The sequence below is a fragment of the Bubalus kerabau genome, chromosome 9 (genome assembly GCF_029407905.1).
Source record: "Bubalus kerabau isolate K-KA32 ecotype Philippines breed swamp buffalo chromosome 9, PCC_UOA_SB_1v2, whole genome shotgun sequence".
Lineage (NCBI taxonomy): Eukaryota > Metazoa > Chordata > Mammalia > Artiodactyla > Bovidae > Bubalus > Bubalus kerabau.
In genome coordinates, this window is record NC_073632.1 from 20,863,735 (window position 1) to 20,872,672 (window position 8,938).

Below are 8,938 nucleotides of genomic sequence, written 5' to 3' on the forward strand. Positions count from 1 at the left end.
TGCCATCGCCTTAACTGTCACAAAATGAAACAATCAGTGCAGGAACGTTTTGCTCACAGAAACTTTCCGTGGCCACAGGAGTTGCTAACAAGAGCCGAGGACAGGGTTGAAACATGGCTGGTCCAGCTCCTCCCTCTAGTCTCATTCCAGATGCTATGTTCTCAGAGGGATCCTCTCTGTCACTGTGCTTTTCCATTGTAGCTCCTTCTTTCTTTCCTTCTTGACACTTTATTACAACATGCAATTGCCTTATCCATTGGCTACTATTGATATTTCAGTTTTGTCTTGTCTCTTGGAATGTATAATCCATGAGAGCAGAAACCTTGTCTGACTTTCTTTTTCTTACCAGGGTATCTGGTGCCTGGCACATAGCTGCTGTTGTTCAGTCCCTCAGTCGTGTTGGACTCTGTTTCCCCATGGACTGCAGCACACCAGGCTTCTCTGTCCTTCACCGTCTGCAGGAGTACATAGTAGATGGTCAATAAACATTTGTTGAATGATCGAATTAATGTAATAGGGAGGGAATCTAGGACTTTAATATGCTTTTCCTCCAATAAATTTCATATACTGACACATGTTCCCATGTGGCACTAGTGGTAAAGAAACTACCTGCCAATACAGAGGACGTAAGAGATGCAGTTTCCATCCCTGGGTGGGGAAGATCCCCTGGAGGAGGGCACGGCAACCCACTCCAGTATTCTCGCCCTTAGAATCCCCATGGACAGAGAAGGAGACTGGCGGGCTGCAGTCCATAGGGTAGCACAGAGTCGGACACGATGAAGCAACTTAGCACGCACGCACTGACACATGTACACTCTCTTCAGTTTGAGAATCAATCATAAAAACCTTCTTTTGGTATTAAAAATCATTCCAAAATTCATGTGTTTTCCAGCAGCCCTCCTAACGAGCCCTGGTCTTCTCCTTTTTTAAGTTTGTACTATGTTTTCTTGGGCTTCCCTGGTGGCTCAGACTGTAAAGCGTCTGCCTGCAGTGCAGGAGACCCGGGTTCGATCCCTGGGTTGGGAAGATCCCCTGGGGAAGGAAATGGCAACCCACTCCAGTACTCTTGCCTGGAAAATTCCATGGACTGAGGATCCTGGTAGACTACAGTCCATGGGATCGCAAAGAGTCGGACACGACTGAGCGACTTCAGTTTCAGTTCAGTTATGTTTTCTTGTTTGATTTTTCTAGGAGTTTGTCTGGGAGTTAGGGGTTCACCTAGGCCCTCAGAGGAGACCCTAGACATTGCTGCTTGATGTCTGCTTAGCAAATATGTGTGTTATTTGCGCGGTCGTGTCCGACTCTTTGCGACTCCATAGACTGTAGCCTCTCTGTCCATGGAATCCTCCAGGCAAGAACACTGGAGTGGGTAGCCATTTCCTCCTCCAGCGGATCTTCCTGACCAGGGATCGAACTGGGGTCTCCTGCATTGCAGGCAGATTCTTTACCAGCTGAGCTCCTAGGGAAGCACCTATTTCTTCTACCCACCCATGAATCCTCCCCTCATTCAGTCATTATAGCATTTACTGAGCTCATACCTATACTGGAACTCTTCTAAGTGTTTTGTGAATATTAACTAATTTAATCCTTACTGTTATTCTAAGCAAGCTTTAAAAATTTTTTCATTTTATTTATTTTGTTTTTGGCTGTGCTGGGTCTTCATTGCTGCCCACGACCTTTCTCTAGTTACAATGAGCCGGGGCAGCTCACTAGTTGTGGCTTCTCTTGTTGTGGAGCACGGGCTCTAGGCACACGGACTTGAGTAGCTGTGATACACAGGCTTAGCTGCTCCGAGGTATGTGGGATCTTCCCGGACCTGGGATTAAACCTGTATCCCCTGCACTGGCAGGCGGAGTCTTAACCACTGGACCAGCAAAGGAAGTCCCTAAGCAAACTTTTTAAGCATTATTGTTCAGTGGTCCTTGAGAAGGAACTGACAATCTTTTATAGAGTCACATAGATGATGTTGTTTTTTAAAAGTGATGTTAATTTTCCAAATTGCTTTTGGCACATATAAAACTGATGGAACTGTCATTAAGCAAAATTACATACAGTGTCCTCTAATTAGGGGAAGTGCTGCCATATAAAGCCTGTTGGGATGAAGTCAGTGCTGAACAGGAGAAATGAGCTGAGTGCTGGGGCTGCAAGGACGAGCCTGGAGAGTGGAAGGAGCAGGGCTTGGGCTCGAGACGTTTGAGGCTGATCAGGTCTGTTCTCCTCCTGAGCCCCGTGATCTTGGGTGAGGGGTGTAAGCTTCAGTTTTCTAGTCTGTGAGGAGGAGTGACAAAGCCTCTTGAGGTCCTTCCTGAATCCCCAGGCTGGATTGAATGCCCCACTCTGGGCCTCTCCCTGTTTTTGCCTATCATTTGCCACACTGAAAGCACGTTTAACATGGCCCTCTTACTCCTAGATTGTAAATTCCTTCAGGGCAACAGTGTCTGGAAATGTTCCCAGCTCCCACCAGGACCTGGGTGAACCCCTCATTTCCGGTGAAATCTGACTTGGTTAAGAGCTCAGCTCAGTCACATTCTCAGGGAAGCCTGCCCAGACCCCTTTCCCACCCATTCTATTGCTTCATCATCCCCCAAATCTAGGACAGTTTCCTTTGCACAATATTTTTAAAAATATATGTTTGCTGTCATTTATTTATTTATTTGGCTGCACCAGATCTTCATTGCGGCACGTGGGATCCCATGTCACAACTAAGCATGCAAACTCTTCCTTGCGGCCTAAGGAGTCTAGTAGTTCCCTGACCAGGGGTCCAACCCCGCATAGGGAGCAGAGTGTTAGCCACTGGACTACCAGGGAAGTCACTGCATACATTTTTTTATACAAAAGTTTCTGTATTGTCTTCCTTCGGCACACTTGACTTAGTTTATAAGGCAAACTGACCCCTCCCCTACAAACCCCATAGACTGCATAGGCCTTAAGAAAGCAAGGAGGGACCGGGTATATATGGTTTGCCATTGGATTCTCTGCACCTGAGGAATTCTCAGAGAATTCCTCACAGAGAATATGGGTCTTAAAAGATGTAAAGGATTTCTACTGTCATTTGAGACTGAGAAAGCAGTAATAATTCAAGACATGGCTTGTTTAAGGAAAGTTGAGTAGTCGTAGAATTGAGTGGTTCTAGAACACTGCTTCTTAACCAGGGGATGGGTAGCAATGTCTGGTGACATTTTTTATTGTCATGACATGGGGATATTCCTGGTATGAAGTAGGTAGAGGAGAGCCTAGAGATGCTGTTCCTGTCTTACAGGGCTCCCTCAGGACAGCCTCCACAATAAAGGATTATCCAGCCCAATAGGCCAATAGCACTGAGTTGGAGAAATGCTATAAACAAAGCTGGGAATCCCCCAGCAGTCCAGTCTTTAGGACTTGGTGCTTTCACTGCAGTGGCCCAGGTTCAATTCCTGGTCAGGGAACTAAGATCACACAAGCTGCATGGCATGGATAAAAAATAAAAATATAATAAAATAAAGCTGAATACACAGTTTGAGGTTTTATCATGGAAGTTCCTGAGTCCATCTTTACAACTTCCAATACTGATTAGGACACATAGGTACTAACAAATACTTGTGGGGAGGATTTAAGACCTGAATAACCAGTTAAAAGTTAAACATGGGGCAAATGTTTGAAAGGACATTTTACCACATACAGAATGAAAGAGGAAATACTTTTCCTCTTCAGGCAGGTAGATGTAAGCTCAGTTCTCTCCAGATATTTGTCATCTTTGAAAGAGTTTTTCTCTAAAAAAAACCACTTTCTATTTCCACAGAAGGGTGGACATGTTTGAAACAATTCAGCAGTTTCATCATGACTGGGTTGGGCTTGACCTAATCACAAGTCCTTCCAAATTAGAGAGTTTTCTCTGGTTGGTGGCCAAAGAGGAAGTGAGAGGTCTGAAGTATGAGAAGTATTAGGAACATTTGAAGACAGAGGGGCCATGTGACAAAGGATGCAGACAGCCTCTGGGAGCTAAGAGCAAGCAGTTCCTGACTGATCAGCAGCAAGGAAATGGGACCTCGGTTTTATGACTAAACAGTGAGATAGGAGGGAAGGGGGCAGGGCACAACCTTAGAAAGAATGGTCTAGCCTGAGTACATGACATAAGGCTCATTAGAATCAAATGATGGTCCAAGATAGCAGATGAGTCGACTACCACTAGACCTCAAGCCTCAGTATATGCTCATTGTAACACATCAGCCTGGAGTACTGCGGTCCATGGGGTCGCAAAGAGTAGGACACGACTGAGCGACTGAACTGAACTGAACTGAACACATCAGCAGGCTAAATGACACACCCGCAGGTGCCGGAAGAGTTCCAAGCCTAGCAAAGACCAAAAAGTGGGCAGTAGCCCAATTCCTGGAAATCTCCACCCCTTTCCCAAAATATTTGGAATAATCCTTCCATTCATTAGCCTATGAAATTAACCAGCCCATATAAGATGTTCAAGTAGAAAGTGTTAGTCATTCAGTGTGTCCAACTCTTTGTGACCCCATGGACTGTAGCCCACCAGGCTCCTCTGTCCATGGAATCCTCCAGGCAAGAATACTGGAGTGGGTAGCCATTCCCTTCTCCAGGGAATCTTCCCAACCCAGGGATTGAACCTGGGTCTTCTGCATTGCAGGCAGATTCTTTACTGTCTAAGTCAGGAAGTTCCTCCATAAAAGCTCTTTCTCCTTCTGAGATGATCCACACTCCCTGGAGTGTGTTTCCTCTCTAAATAAAACCATTTCTTACCTATCACTTTGTCTCTCACTGAATTCTTTCTGCCATGAGGCATCAAGAACCTAAGCTTCATTAGTCCTGCAACCAGGTATGTGATATCAGTTGGAAGAAGCGGGTTTTGGCTCAGTTCAAGTCCCAATCTGAGTTACAAGGGTTCGGTGCGATGCCTATCATATGTGGAGACATCATTCAAGTCTGTCCCTAGAAGATGTGACAAAAAGTTTAAGGAAGAATGGGAAGAAACCAGAATGCCTCCTATATAGATTTTTTTGTTTTTAAAGACTGTTAGCTTCTTTAATTGAGGCCATGCTAGTTATTATTAACATTGTCATCTAAAGGTCAAGGTTGAGCGGCCCCTAAGGTATTCGACCAGTGTGGCTGATACTTGGAGCCAAATTTCCTAGAATTTATAATGAAGGGCTTAGAGAGCATTACCATCGCCTGAAGAGCTTTGTCCTTAGGTATAGTGAGATGGAAGAGAAGCTAGCCTAGGGTGGCCAGCCAAGTCTTCAGGATTATGTTACCAGATGTTGTGATTAATATTCATGCCTAACAAAATACTTAGGTTATTTTTTAAAATAAACCTTCTACTAAATGAGAGTATGGGTTTCCCCGGTGGCTCAGCAGTAAAGAATTTGCCTCCCTGGGTCAAGAAGATCTCCTGGAGGAGGAAATGGCAACCCACTTCAGTATTCTTGACTAGGAAATCCCATAGACAGAGGAGCCTGCCTGTCTACAGTCCACAGGGTCACAAAAGAGTTGGATACAACTTCGTGACTAAACAACAAATGAGAGTATATGGGAACTCTCTGCACTACTTTGCAAATTCTCTGTAAATCTAAAATTATTCTAAAATAGAGTTTGAAAGTCTTTTAATGGCATCTTAACTATTTTTCTTCCCTTCCCCAACAGTGCTTTTTGTAAGCCCCATGAAATCCTACTGGGCTTTTATTGTTAGAAGTAAAAACCCTAGAAGTTACCCCAAGAACTTAACTTCGTTCTCACATAAAATGAATTGAATCAATAGTTTCAATTTATTCACAATGTTAGTGCAGTAAAATTGTTTTTTCAGATTGACCTGCAAAATATAAGCCATTAAAAAATTCCATTATTGTATTGGGAATTCCTTGGCAGTCTGGTGGTTAAGGCTCAGCACTCTCACTGACAAAGGCCCAAGTTTGATCCCTGGTCAGGGAACCAATGTCCCACAAACCACTCCAAGTGGCAAAAAAAAAAAAAGAAAAAATCCATTATTCACATTTTTAAACAACTTAGGTATTATAATAAGAAAAGGAAAAAATTATAACAGAAACATTCTAATGTCTGAAATGTCAAACCCAAGCATTCCCTCTCGTCTGATTTCTCTTTTGCTGTGAAAGTGACAGTCACCCAGTTGTGTCCAACTCTGTGACCCCATGTACTATACAGTCCATGGAATTCTCCAGGCCAGAATACTGGAGTGGGAAGCCATTCCCTTCTCCAACCCAGGGACTGAACCAGGGTCTCCTGCATTGCGGGCAGATTCTTTACCAACTGAGCCATTAGGGAAGCCCATCCCAGATATCCCTGAGGGATATCTCAACCTAAAAGAAATAAAAGTTTAATCACTAAAAAATAGTCTTTATGGTAGTATCTAACTTTCCCCAGTAAACTGTTTGCAAACAGATAAGCCTTTGATATGTAGAAATGAACATTTATTTACTGTATCCCAGCTGCCTTACAAATGCTGTATCATTTAGTCTTCACAAAAGTGCCTGGAATTGTGATTATCTCCAGTTGGCCTGTGAGGAAACAAAGATTAACTTTTTACTGATCTACAGCTAGCTACAAAGTAGAGGCAAGTTTTCATGCAGACTGACAGATCCCAAAGCCTTTTGCCAACATCATTGACTCAACGCACACGAGTTTGAGCAAACTGCAGGAGATAATAAAGGACAGAGAATCCTGGTGTACTACAGTTCATGGGGTCACAAAGAGTTGGACATGACTGAGCAACTGAACAACAAAATGATACTTAACAAGAAATGTTAAAACTCTTCCCGATTTATCTAAAGTATATTTTTCCTCACACTTAAGTACTGCTAAATTTTAAAGCCAAGCAGTATTTCTCAAAGGGTTGTCCATGACGATTTGCATTAAAATTATCCAGGACACAGGCTAACAATGTAAATTTGGGGACTCCACCCAATCTCATATCAACTAAATCAAAATCTCTGGGGAGGGGCCTGGAAAACTGCCCATTTAAACAGCTCCTCAAACAATTCTATATACATTCAAGTGTGGGAAAAAAAAAGTCAAAAGGAGAGAGGAGATGCCAGTCCATATGACCTCCCAATTCTCAGAATCCTTCTGGCTGGAATCCATCTTGCCTGAGTGATACAAGAGCCCCCAGAAAGGACCCTGAATCTGGAAACTAACCTTATCACCATAAAACCCAAGGCAGAGCAGTTCTCTTGGGTCCCCTTACCCTGCTGCTCTCTGCCTGGGAGCTTCTTCCCAATAAAGTCTCTTGCTCTGTCAGCACGTGCGTCTGCTCTGACAATTCATTTCTGAGTGTTAGACAAGCACCTACTCTCAGGCCTCGGAAGGGGTCCCCTTGCCTGCAACATATATGTACTGCATCTTCTTTATCCATTCCTCTGTTGATGGACATTTAGATTTCTTCTATGTCCTGGTTATTGTAAGCAGTGCTGCAACGAACATTGGGGTGCATGTATCTTTTTGATACAGATAGAACTTTTTGATATAGCTTTCTCCAGATATAAGCACAGGAGTGAGATTGCTGGATCACACGGCAGCTCTATTTTTAGTTTTCTTAAAGGAACTGTTCGGTACTGTTCCCATAGTGGCTGTACCAATTTACATTTCCACTCACAGTGTAAGAAGATTCCCTTTTCTCCACATACTCTCCAGCATTTATTGTTTGTAGACTTTGTGATGATGGCCATTCTGACGGGTGTGGAGTGATACCTCGTTGTTGTTTTTATTTTCATTTCTCTAATAATTAGTGAAGTCGAGCATGTTTTCATATGATTTTTGGCCATCTGTATGTCTTCTTTGTAGAAATGTCTATTTATGTCTTCCGACCATTTTTTGAATTTTTTTTCCTTGATACTGAGCTGCAGGGACTGTTTGTATATTTTTTGGCAGTTACTCCCTTGTCAGTTGCTTCATTTGCAAATATTTTCTCCCATTCTGAGGGTTGTGCTTTCATTTTGTTTATGGTGGCTCAGACGGTAAAGTGTCTGCTTGCAATGCAGGACAGCCGGGTTCGACCCCTGGGTTGGGAAGATCCCCTGGAGAAGGAAATGGCAACCCACTCCAGTACTCTCGCCTGGAAAATCCCATGGACAGAGGAGCCTGGTAGGCTACAGTCCATGGAGTCGCAGAGTCTTCACTCACTTCACTTGGTGTGCAAAAGCTTTTAAGGTTAATTATGTCCCATTTGTTTATGTTTGTTTTTATTTCAGTTACTCTAGGAGATGAATCAAGAAACATCTTGCCGTGATTTATGGCAAAGAGTGTTCTGCCTTTATTTTCTAAGATTTTAGGTGTAGTTTTTGAAAATAGCAAAGAAAAATTAAAACTTTCTCTAGGTGTTTTTTATTCTCCATTGTGACTCATTTTCTTTTTTTGACTGCAGCTTTTTTTTAATAAAAAAAAATTATTTATTTTTAATTGGAGGATAATGGCTTTACAGTGTTGTGTTGGTTCTGCCCTATATCAGCATGAATAGCCCCATTTTCCTCTTTCTCTTGCTGATCCTATCTTCCTCCCCCCACCTGTCAATTCTGTGCTGCGGAAGCAGCTGGATGACATTTGCTGGAATGAAAGAGTCCCTGTCTGGTCTTGCAATGTGAGTATAAACCGCACTGCCTTCATGTATAGCTTCTTCCCCGCGGAGGGTTGGGATTCCTCTTTATAACTCCACTGCTGTTTTTAGTATCTCTACGGGGCAAGGAGAAAGCGAGTCCCTTCATTTTGGAGCCGGTCACAGTTTTTCAAAATCTCCATTTTACCCTGAAGTATATAATACAGAGGTGAAGAAATCAGACAGTTTAGAAAGTGCATACTCACAACGAAGCCAGACCGCTTAGTTCTTAAAAGGCTATCGAGAAAGCCCAAACAGCTGTACATGGATTTGTATTTGGGGGAGGCTCTCATCATGGTCTGTAACCTCTGCAGCATCACTCAGTTTTGTCCTCCA